The 12,851-nt window shown below is 44.4% G+C and overlaps 1 protein-coding gene across 4 annotated transcripts in view; it reads right to left on the bottom strand.

Annotated features, from left to right (window-relative positions):
- The window catches only part of ARHGAP28 (Rho GTPase activating protein 28), a 143,435-nt gene that overhangs the window by 91,104 nt on the left and 39,480 nt on the right, over window positions 1–12,851 (bottom strand). The gene's annotated exons all lie outside the window — the stretch shown is intronic.

The following is a 12,851-nucleotide window of genomic DNA, read 5'->3' as shown; positions in this document are numbered from 1 at the left end:
GAAAAAAAAAATAGAAAACCAGTAAATAAAGATTCCAAATTCTTGGCTTTAGTTCAAATGAGAGACAGAAATAGTTTTGAAAAGAAATATGAACTGGCAGAACGAGTTTTGTTTGTCTGTTTTCCCACCCCACTCCGAACTGGGGGGAAGGGAAGACTTAAGAGAGGAAAAAGGCGCAGTTACAGGCTGTGCACTGCATCCCATCCCCAGACTAAAGCCCCGCGTACCAGATGAGAGTCAGGATCTCAGGTTCCCCCCAAATCTGGGAGGCTCTAGGAAGATGCTTGTTCCCTACTTCCCATCTTTAATCATTAAGGAAGGCAGATGCAGAGACTGAGAGGACAAGAAGAATCTGGATAGCGGAGCCTGGGGGGGCTAAGGTGGATGGGCTCAGGGGTTCCCTGTCTTGCTGAAAGGTGCCAATTTTAGCTGAGAGACGGAAGGAGGAGACTGACTGATTCTACGTCTAACAAGACACTCCTGGCTTGAGGTACAGGTCCTGATGGCAGGCGATGCCCAGCAGCTAGTTTAGAGCAGGAAGCCAGGTGGGAGCTGCCACAGATCCACGCCTGCATCCCAGGAGCACTGCCTCCGAGTCCACTGGGGTCAGGGCTCAGCTCTTGGCCCCAAGAAGTCACGGGAGGGGAAGCGGAGTCTAGAACCGAGGTCCCGGATACCCCTAAAGAGGCGGTGCTACAGGGAGGGGAAGGAGGGTCGTGGAGGGGAAGGATCCCAAATATTCCTGACTCTTAACCAGAAGCAACTTGGCCTGAAATCAGACGGGGCGGATGGGCTGTGGCTGTGACTCGATTCATTTCTTCTGCTCTCTGTCAGAAACGGGGGCTTGGAATTAGAATACAAACTGTGTTGCCAGAAATAATGAACGCTATATCCTGTGACTGTGAAGTTCATATGCGTTACAAGTGGTTGATTTTTCTTAGCCTCCACTGCTTAGATGTTCCACGTGAATATTCAGTGAAGGTCAAATCCTATCCAGAAAGAGCAGCCCCGTGGTCTGACCTGTGCCAGCAATGGACAAGCAGATCCTGGCTGGCCCTCTGGCCTTCATCTCAGTTCCACCTGAGCTCTGACTCAGAGCTGGGAGGGTCTCGCAGGTCCAGCCCATGTGCTATGAGCAGCAACACTGGAACCACGCGCCTTTCCAGCTGCCAGGTCCTGCCTGAGAGGTGACACACATGGTCATGTCCCATGACACTCGTTGAAGGGCCGGAAGCTCCTGGCTTCCTGGCCGGACTGGACCCTTTTGCTTGCCTTTTCTTCGTGATGTCTTTCAGTGCAGCTTCGTGGTCCCACTGCAGCTTCCTGAACTGTACCAGTTCTTAAGGATCTCTTCTACATAAGCTAGAGAAGGAAATGGCAACCCACTCCAGTACTCTTGCCTGGAAAATCCCATGGATGGAGGAGCAAGGCAGACTACAGTCCATGGAGTCGCAAAGAGTTGGACACGACTGAGCAACTCACTCACTTTTGAGTTCCCTGAGAGTGACATCCTGGCTTTTCTCCTGTAGAGGGATGGTTGCACTTCTGCCAGAGAGTTGTTAGAAAAACACAAACCAGCCAGAGTAATTATGAAGCAATAAATAATTGTCAGAGGTACTACTAATGGATTTTCATCACTAACTAAACATCTTTCCTGATAAGGGCTTGTTCAGTTGCTAAGTTGCATCTTGCGTCTGACTCTTTGTGACCCCATGGACTACAGCATGCCAGGCTTCCCTGTCCTTCACTATCTCCCAGAGTTTGTTCAAACTCTTATCCATTGAGTCAGTGATGCAGTCCAAACCTCTCATCCTGATAAGGAGGATAATGGTCAAAATGCTTCACAAGAGCAAGAAAACACTTCTGTGACTGAATGTGACCTTTGCTCTAGCACCATAGCAGAGCATAAATGAGCTGTCTGGGGATCCTGGCATAACTGTACCCTGGGAGCCACATGCTGAAGCTTTGTGGAATTCTAATAAGAAAAGCATGGAGTGCTCTGAACATAAACACAGTATTGATACTCGGTTGGCAAAAACCAACTTGTGCAATGGTACAGATTCTTGCAATCTTGCTCTAACCAAGAAAATGTGATAAATGGTTTCCATTCCTAAAAATGCCGAGTTTGCCAGCACTATTATTCATTTTCTATCATGGAGATTCCACAGTGCTGATCAGCAGCCCAAGGAGGACACTTCTGCTTGCTTTGTAGAGCTTCCACATCTATCGGAATACTGCAATTTGGGGGAATTTCCCAGATAACATGATAAACGATTGGCTCAGCTGATAAAGAATGTGCCTGCAATGCGGAAGACCTGGGTTTGATCCCTGGGTTGGGAAGATCCCCTGGAGAAGGGAAAGGTTGACCACACCAGTATTCTGGCCTGAAGAATTCCATGGACTGTATAGTCCATGGGGTTACACAGTTGGACATGACTGAGCGACTTTCACTCACTCACTTATATGAATATACAATGCATCCTTCAATAACACCAGAATCCAAACTACAATTGATTTTTTAACAGCCTACTAACAGGATAAAGAAATTCAAGAGGCACAATGGATGTCCCCCCCAAGGAAAAGAAATGCAAAAAGGCAAAATGGTTGTCTGAAGAAGCCTTACAAATAGCTGAGAAAAGAAAAGCGAAAGGCAAAGGAGAAAAGAAAAGATATACCCATCTGAATGCAGAGTTCCAAAGAATAGCAAGGAGAGATAAGAAAGCCTTCCTCAGTGACCAGTGCAAAGAAATAGAGGAATACAATAGAAAGGGAAAGATAGAGATCTTTTCAAGACATTAAGAGATACCGAGGGAACATTTCATACAAAGATGGGCACAGTAAAAGACAGGAATGGTAGGGATCTAACAGAAGCAGAAGATATTGAGAAGAGATGGCAAGAATACACAGAAGAACTATACAAAAATATCTTCATGACCCAGATAACCAGACGGTGTGATCACTCACTTAGAGCCAGACATGCTGGAGTTCAAAGTCAAGTGGGCCTTAGGAAGCATCACTGCAGACAAAGCTAGTGGAGGTGATGGAATTCCAGTTGAGCTATATCAAATCCTGAAAGATGATGCTATTAAAGTGCTATAGTCCATATGCCAGCAAATATGGAAAACTCAGCAGTGGCCACAGGACTGGAAAGGTCAGTTATCATTCCAATCCCAAAGAAAGGCAATGCCAAAGAATGCTCAAACTACCGCACAATTGCACTCATCTCACACGCTAGTAATGTTCAAAATTCTCCAAGCCAGGCTTCTACAGTACATGAACCATGAACTTCCAGATGTTCAAGCTGGATTTAGAAAAGGCAGAGGAACCAAAAATCAAATTACCAACATCTGTTGGGTCATTGAAAAAGCAAGCGAGTTCCAGAAAAACATCTATTTCTGCTTTATTGACTTTGCCAAAGCCTCTGACTGTGTGGATCCCAACAAACGGTGGAAAACTCTGAAAGAGATGGGAATACCAGGTCACCTGACCTGCCTCCTGAGAAATCTGTATGCAGGTCAGGGAGCAACTGGACCTCGGACATGGGACAACAGACTGGTTTCAAATTGGGAAAGAAGTAGGACAAAGCTGTATACTGTCACTGTATATTTAACTTATATGCAGAGTACATCATGTGAAATGTAGGGCTGGATGAAGCATAAGCTGGAATCAAGACTGCTTGGAGAAATATCAATAACCTTAGATACACAGATGACACCACCCTTATGACAGAAAGCAAAGAACTAAAGAGTCTCTTGATGAAAGTGAAAAAGGAGAGTGAAAAAGCTGGCTTAAAGCTCAACATTAAAAAAAACCTAAGATCATGGCATATGGTCCCATTATTTTATGGCAAATAGATGGGGAAACAGTGGAAACAGTGACAGACTTTATTTTTTGGGGCTCCAAAATCACTGCAGATGATGATTGCAGTCGTGAAATTAAAAGAAGCTTGCGCCTTGGAAGAAAAGCTATGACCAACCTAGACAGCATTTAATAAAAAGCAGAGACATTACTTTGCCAACAAATATCCGTCTAGTCAAAGCTATGGTTTTTCCAGGAGTCATGTATGGATGCGAGAGTTGGTCTAAAAAGAAAGTTGAATGCTGAAGAATTGATGCTTTTGAACTGTGGTGTTGAAGAAGACTCTTGACAGTCCCTTGAACTGCAAGGAGATCAAACCGGTCAATCCTAAAGGAAATCAGTCCTGAATATTCATTGGAAGGACTGATGCTGAAGCTGAAACTACAATACTTTGGCCATTGATGCGAAGAACTGACTCATTGGAAAAGACCCTGATTTGGGGAAAGATTGGGGGCAGGAGGAGAAGGGGACGACAGAGGATGAGACGGTTGGATGGCATCACCGACTCAATGGACTTGAGTTTGAGTACGCTCCAGGAGCTGGTGATAAACAGGGAAACCTGGTGTGCTGCAGTTCATGGGGTCGCAAAGCTTTGGACAGGACTGAGCGACTGAACTGAACTGAAGTGAACTGAACTAACAGGATGGACCCTTTATGTCGGCATGATTCTAAGTCATGGACATCAAAGGAAACACTTCTACTGGAACATTTGGGCAAGTATGCTTTGGACCTGGACTGGAAAAAAAAGGATCATAACAGAATTTCAGTCCAGCACCTCATAGCTTCTGACCCCTGCTTAAGCTGCAGAGTTAGGCCAGCACTCTGCTTACAGATATGAAGTGGTAATTCTGTAAGAGGAAGGGAGGGATGCCCTGAAAAAGTATAGTCTTCCAAACCTGTCAGAATGAACTTATGTGACAGTCTAATGTCCCCTAACACCAGAGAATCTATTACTTACAGGACACCCGGGTAGGAGCTGTATTACACTCAGGAAACTTAGAGCATTCCCAGATAGTACAAGACTCCCAAACATACTAAAACAGAAGAAAAGAGAGAAACTAACTCGAGTCAGCGTGCACTTTCACCCAGTAATCATACACAATACTCTCTTGCCCAAAGTGGGTAAAATACCTGTTGAACATCCTCAATAAGCCCAGGAAAAATATTACAGGAACCGCTGTAATTCCTTTACAAAGGCTTAAGGAGAGTTCATTGCTGGCCTGAGGATTCCGAGCTGGTAAGAGGAAGGTCTGGGATTTCGAACCTGGGCAGTAGGACCTCGCAGCCAGAAGGCCCTGTCCCATGGGCATTTCCCCACAGGCTACCCGCAGCATTGATGCTTCTCATGCAGTGGTCATTGCTAAGCAGTGGTCTATGAAGGGATGATACGCCCAAGTTTTAGGTCAGTTACCACTCATTACTGGAAGGGCACGCCACACTGCAATCAAGCTTTGTTACATTTTCAGGACCTGGAAGCTGCCAGTAAAGTTTCCAGGACATTTGAGAAGGAACATGGAACTCATTAAGGAATTGTCCATCATCTCATGTGGATTCCATTACCGCGCTACTGCTGCTGCTGCTAAGTCACCCCAGTCGTGTCCGACTCTGTGTGACCCCATAGACGGAAGCCCACCAGGCTCCCCCGTCCCTGGGATTCTCCAGGCAAGAACACTGGAGTGGGTTGCCATTTCCTTCTCCAATGTGTGAAAGTGGAAAGTGAAAAGTGAAAGTGAAGTCGCCCAGTCGCTAACTTATTTTAAAACTAGATCATGCAAACTTTATTTTCGAATGTCCTACAGAAAAGCTGGGACATCTAACAACCAATTGTGAGTGAGTTACACATATCTCCAGATGATCCCAACCCTTAGTCAGTTTACAGAGAGCAAACTGTTTCCCAAGTTCAGAGTCAATTCCCTGAGAGTGAAACTAGTACCGATCAATGGCCGAAGGCTTAGGCACTGTCTAAGGAAGCTCCCCTGAAGGATGCTTACAATACCTGTAATCACGCTGAGTGAGGTTTGGGAAGCACCTACATCTAATCTGAGTCCTCGGTGTAGCCTTCAGATCGGCACACTGCCGAGGAGAGTCTTTCCTGGGTCGTATCCTTCACCCTCTTCCAGCATCTCTCTATTCATAGCACCCCCAACTCCCCGCTGTGACCTTATCCACTGTCATGGCAACACTCACAGGCTGAGGACCACTAATCTCTGGCCTGGTTGCTCTTGAGCTCTGGCCTTTCAGGATGCCAAATTTTTCTTTGGTATGTTCTCCTTTGGTATGCTTCCCTGGTGGCTCAAGATGGTTAAAGAATCCACCTGCAATGCAGGAGACTCCAGTTCAATTCCTGGGTTGGGAAGACCCCCTGGAGGAGAACATGGCAACCCACTCCAGTGGACAGAGGAGACTGGTGGGCTACAGTCCATGGGGTCACAAAGAGTCGGACACGACTGAGCAACAAAGCACACATGTGTCCTCCTTCACCTGCAACGCATGTCCAGAACTCAGCCTCTCCCAACTGTGGTCCCTCTTTTTCCCCAACTTCAGGAATGACATCCCTACCATTTTTACTATATTCCCCTTCTTTGCCCTCCATTCTGGACGGGTCCATAAATCAGGGCAAGTCTACTCCAGACACATCTCTCAGTCCATCTTCTTCAACGCTGATGCATATCCAGGGCACACATTTAGACTACATCTTGGCCACTGCACCACCTATCTTCACTCCCAAGATCTTTTCTCCCCTCATTTTTCTGGCCACACCACACAGCTGAAGGGATCTTAATCCCCCAACCAGGGATTGAATCCAGACCCCCTGCAGTGAGAGCTCAGGGTCCTAACCACTGGACCACCAGGGAATTCTCATGTTTTCCTCTTAGTTTAGTACCCTTTACATATACTTGCAACAGTTAAGTTGCTAAAACAAAAGTTACATAATGCTATTCTCTTGTTAATCATCAGTTGATGAGGCGTTCTCTACTGTTAGCAGGATGTTCCAAACTCATTAGCTTTTTATAAAAGCTTCTTTACAACCTGCCTTAGCTCAAGTTTCAGACATCTCTGTGTCCTACTCCAATCATATACACTAAAGTTTGGCCATAACAATCTGCTTTTAGGTTCCCTTGAAGAGGCATCAATAGAGACAGGAGAATACAGTGGTTAAGAGAGAGGGCTTTTCATTTGGACTGATGTATACTGAGTCATAGATTGACCTCTTACTCATATAATATACTATGCATCCATTTTGAGACCCAATTTTTCCTCCTCTCAAAAAAATGGAACAGTATTGCAAGGTTACCATCAGAATTAAGAAAATGTGTTAGCTATTACAATCCCCTCTCCTCGTCAGATAAATCCATATCTATTATTTAACGTTCAGCAAATTTTCAAAAAAGAAACACTTTGTACAAATATATTAGTGTTAGTTGGTTGATGATGTCCTCAAGGCTTGTATTCTTTAGTCTACAGAATGCCTTGATAGTTTGAGGAAAACACTGAAACAGATTTGCAGCAATTAATAACTACCCTGTTGAAGCTCTGAGAATGTCCACTTGTCTATACTACATTATTATTTTACTTACTATGTGCTATATATCCAAATAAATCTGAATATAGAGAGTTCATCTTATAATTCTTAACATCTCCTAACCCAACACAAGATTCTTGGGAGGGAGTCCTTCAATAAATACCGAGGTCAGAGTGAGTTATCCGCCTAAAGACTGCTGCTCTCCATGACACCAAAAGTTAAATGCATGAGTTTTTGATATTGTCCGACCATGATGTTTTTTCCCAAGGGAATAAAGGAAAACAATGTTTTGCAATTTCTTTTATCACACTATATAAAGCAAAATGCAAACTGGCAAGATCCTACAGGCACACAGATTAAAATTAGGCTTTGAGTAATTAAGTATTTTAATTACGAAGTTGATAAGCAGTTCATAACATTCTGGCTATGTTTCTCCAGACTACCTGCACTCCCTGATAGCCGCAGCATGCACAGTGCTTACAAAAATGGTGGCTGATATCTGACTACAAGCAGGAAAAAAATCTGTGTGCTGGCTCAAGTTGGAGACCATCTCACAATGGCCCTGTGGGAAAATGCTGTTCCTCGCCAATATTCTGTCTCCACAGATTCACACCTATTTCCTCTGATATTCATGGTTTGAAAATTTTTTTTAAATCATGTTCATGAGTTATTCTGAGCTTCTTCAGTAAAATTCGCTGTCATGAAATTGAAAAACACTTGCTCCTTGGAAGGAAAGCTGGGACAAACCTAGATAAAGTGAAAGTGACAGTGTGAGTCATTCAGTCCTGTCTGACTCTTTGCGATCCCATGGACTGTAGCCTGGCATCCTCTGTCCATGGGATTCTCCAGGCAAGAATACTGGAGTGGGTAGCCATTCCTTTCTAATCTTCTCGACCCAGGGACTGAACCCAGGTCTTCCTCCTTGCAGGCAGATTCTTTACCATCTGAGCCACAAAGGAGAAACATCCCTTTGCTGACAAAGGTCTGTATAATCAAAGCTATGGTTTTTCCAGTAGTCATGCATGGATGTGAAAGCTGGACCATAAAGAAAGCTGAGCACCGAAGAACTGATGCTTTCAAATTGTGGTGCTGGAGAAGATTCTTGAGAGTCCCTTGGACAGCAAGATCCAACCAGTCCCAACCAGTCAATCCTAAAAGAAAATAACCCTGAGTATTCATTGGAAGGACTGATGCTGAAGCTGAAGCTCCAATATTTTGGCCACCTGATGGAAAGAGCCGACTTCTTGGAAAAGACCCTGATGCTGGGAAAGATTGAGGGCAGGAGGAGAAGAGGGCGACAGAGGGGAAGATGGTTGATGACATCACAGACTCAGTGGATATGAGTTTGAGCAAACTCCGGGAGATAGTGGAGGAACCTGGCATGCTGCAGTCCATGGGGCCACAAAGAGTCAGACATGACTTAGCGACTGAACAGACAAACAACGACAGAGATAGCTAACAATTATCAGCAGTTACTGTGCAGCAGGCACCACCGAAAGTGCTTTAAAAGGTACTAAATGTTTCACTTCTCCTGAAAACCCTATAAGGTAGGTACTACTGTCTGCATTCTACAGATGTGACAGCCAAAGGTTAGGGAGAAACGCCCCTGTGCCCGTGATTATATCACTGCTAAGGGGTTCAGTCTGGACAGCACTCAGACCGTCCATTCTCAGGGCCTCTGCTCTCCACCACCACGCCACTCTGCTCTCATAGAGTAGAATTTGGTAAGTGCTACGAGTTTTAGACAGTGCTTCAGGAACTCAAAGGAAGGAGAAGTGACTCCCTATTGAAGCTCAGGGAAGCCCTCAAGGAGAACACATGCAGGATTCAGACAGGCAGATAGAGGCATGTGTGAATTCTGGGCTCCAGGTGAACAAAGCCACAGAGTCAGGGAGGTGCAGAAAGAGGACGGGATGGACAAGGAGTCCACTGTGGCGAGCGGTGCACCAGAAGGCACAGAGGGAAGGCCCTTGAGGTACCACAGAAGGACGCTCTGCGTCTTCAACCACCAGGCCACGAAAAGCCTCTAGAGTTTCCCTCAACAAGGTGACATGAGCAGAGACCGTCTTTGGGAAGAGTTATTCAAATTTTTTAAAAGATTACACTTTGTTTTTTTTCCTCAGAAGATCATTTTCCGTACTTCTATAAAAGGTTTTTTGGTGATAATAATCCCAAAGTCAAGACATTCTCCATTGGGAAGACTAAGGGACTGAAGCTAACAGGATGAAACTTAATAGGGATGAGAACGAAGTTCTGCAACTTCAGCTGCACATGTTTAGGATGACTGCTTTCTGGCATGAGTAGACATCATGTGAAAAAGACAAAGAGATGTTGGCCAAATGGAAGGTCAGTACAAGCCAAGACCATTACATGGACGCCCAGAAAACTACATAACTGAGTCTTAAGTCCCATAGATGTACAGACAGAAAGGGGAGACGGTTGTCCTGAACTTAGCAGAACTGGAATTCTGCTCTGGGCACAACATGGGAGAAGCATGCTGATGTCCAGGACTAAATTCAGAGCAGGGTGGATGAACAGAGATCATCAAGAAGCCACACCACATGTGGAAATGCTGTGGAAGCACTGGAGACATGTCGAAGGCTCCAAGGACGCATGTAGTCTCCAATTATGGTGCTGGAGAAGACTCTGGAGAGCCACTTGGAGATGCCAGTCAATCAAACTCCAGGAGATCAAACCAGTCAATCCTAAAAGAAATCAACCCTGAATATTCATTGGAAGGACTGATGCTGAAATTGAAGCTCCCATTGAGACCCTTCTGATACTCTGGAAATTATACTACTTCCTGAAAAAGCTTAGGATGGGATTGTCTAATATTGATGTCTGGGTTCTATTTCATAGATTAGAATGCACTTCGAAGGGACTACGACCTCTTACTGGTAAGGGGTCTCCACAGACTTGCCTAACTTCAAAAGGAGGCTGTGCTTTAGGCCTTTAGTTTTGTCAGAAGGACAAAGAGGAGGAGAGCAGAAGCAACAGCAGCAGCAGAGATGGATCAAGTGATAAATCCTGGAACATGTGAACTAAAATACACTTAAATATCCATGCGTGTGTGCGGGCTAAATCACTTCAGTCATGTCTGACTCCTTGCGACCCTATGGACCGTAGCCCGCCAGGCTCCTCTGTCCATGGGATTCTCTAGGCAGGAATACTGGGGTGGGTTGCCATTCCTCCTCCAGGGAATCGAATCGATCCCAGAGATCGAACCCACGTCTTTTAGACTTGGCAGGCGGATTCCTTACCACTAGCACCACCTGGGAAGCACAGAACAGTCATACCTACTGAATCATTTGAGGCTGTCAGAGAAGGGAAGACAACTGATGCATACCATGCCATTACACAGGAAGAATCTTCTCAACTGCGCACGCTCTGCGGGCCTCACAATAATTACAGTTATGTTGCTACGAAGCCCCTGGCTGACTATTCCCATGGATGCCTGACACCAGGCTCTCTAACTCCCTTCAGCAGGCAGGACTGGCATGGGTTCCTGTCTCCATAACTCCAGGACTCCTTTCCAAGTTTACGGAAGCACTGTTTGGGATTAGCACTGCAACTCATGGAACAAGAAGAAAAACAGGGTGAAAACAACTCTACTATCACCTACTCATTCCAGAAGTTTCGGATGGTTAAATACCACTTCGGTACACAAGTAACAGATACTGAACCTTCTGTCCTTTAAAGCAAAATAATGGACTTTTCATGAACCAACTAGTGATTGCTGGACTCTTGGAAAGTCTAAAACAGAGAACTGCATTTAAGCAGGAGATGTTTTTTACGTATCTGACCCCAATTTTACTGCCTGTTTTCATAAGAGAAGGAAAAATAGTTGGAGTCTTTGTGTTCATTTACTTGTCTATATCTAACAAACAGTGCGTAACAGGGAGCGTCATAGCTCACAGAAACAAGACCTGTTTACCCTGCTCACTTACAAGACCGGAGTCTGTCTGGGACCTGAGCTTTGTAAGCTTATTATTAATTCATCACTCAAGTTGCCTAGCAATGGAAGTCCACCTCATTAGCACTCACATGGTCTCAACAGTTTTTCCCCTTCGATGATCTCTATCACTAAGAAACGAGTCCCTTTCTCTTGATCCTCCGTCCTTCTGTTTAGACAAGCGCTTGGGGGCCATGGTTAGTGCTATTTTCTCCGTCAGTGGTCTCACCTCCAGGTTGGACGACACCTTCAGAGTGAGCTGAAAGGCTTTTGCGCTCTGTCTCCCAAGACGGCAGTACTCTGCTTCCCGGGTCTTTACTGCAACAACAGTGCACACCTCGCCTGAGCTGCCTTCACTCCCTGCTTCTGGAAGACTTCCAGGCAGGGTCTGTGTTTACGTCAGCAAGGCTGATTCAGAGCACTACCTCTGGGGGTTTAACCAGGCTTTGAAACACATTCCTGCACTCAGCTCAGCTGGGGTCAGTAGGAGGCCTTCCAGTAAATCTGGTACTTCACTTTATCATTCTGCTTATTGCAGAGGGGCACTGATTTCCTTTTAGCTCATCCTCTAAGCTATTTTACTACCTTTCAGATGATTTCTGCTGGGACCTTTGCTGTTTGAGCCTTGTATTATTATGCCCACTGCCTTCAGAATTCCTTATCTGTAAAAACTGTGCTTGCTTGGATAACCTAAGCATTGTTGTTGTTCTGTTTTCCAAATTATTTTTTTTAACTTTAGGATCATAAAAATTAAGTCCTTTGTTTATATATTTTCAAATCTAAACATAAGTCGTATCTTGTTAAATTTGCCTTTGATTAGCACAGTTGCTCTTCATTTCATCCCTGGGGTTAGAGTTTAACCAGGGCCTTACCAAATTTGTAAAGATAGAACACATACAGAGAGGGCAGGGCTGTGATTAGATACAGACCTACAGGGGCTATCACAGTGAACCCACAGAATGTGAAACTGAAAACTATTTATAAATATAAAGCAAATTCCTTATTACTTCCAAGATTCAAAATTACTTACTCCTTATTTAGTAATAATCATCAAAGCACAAAAATGTAACTTTATTTTCACAAATAAATGAGTGCATCAAGCGATTTCCACAATCCTAGATATCACACTGAAAACTTATCTCCTGTCGTGAACCTTGGTTATGCTTACTACGCCCTGAAATCTGTGATAAAACTAAAAATAAATAAACAAAAAAAACAGGTATTTCAGTTAAGCAGGCTTTCTTACCACATTCTAATCTAAAAAGAAGTCTCTATGAGGCCAAAGTAGACTTTACCTTTGATGACAAAATACACTAGAAAAACAATTTAAAAACAACAAAAAGACAGACTTGCAAAATATAAAGATGATGCTACTTAAATAAAAAGAACCCAGAACACAGTGAAGCAAATGATTCTAATCCAATTCAAAGGAAATGAATTTCAAATAAACAACAAAACCATTGTTCCTGATTCTTCACTTCCCCGCAAAAGGCAACACAGAGGACAAGAAAAGGCAGA

The sequence above is a fragment of the Moschus berezovskii genome, chromosome 28, assembly GCF_049115385.1.
Source record: "Moschus berezovskii isolate FMDL1 chromosome 28, NW_MosBer_1.0, whole genome shotgun sequence".
Classification (NCBI taxonomy): Eukaryota; Metazoa; Chordata; class Mammalia; order Artiodactyla; family Moschidae; genus Moschus; species Moschus berezovskii.
This window is presented reverse-complemented; position numbering and strand designations above follow the sequence as displayed.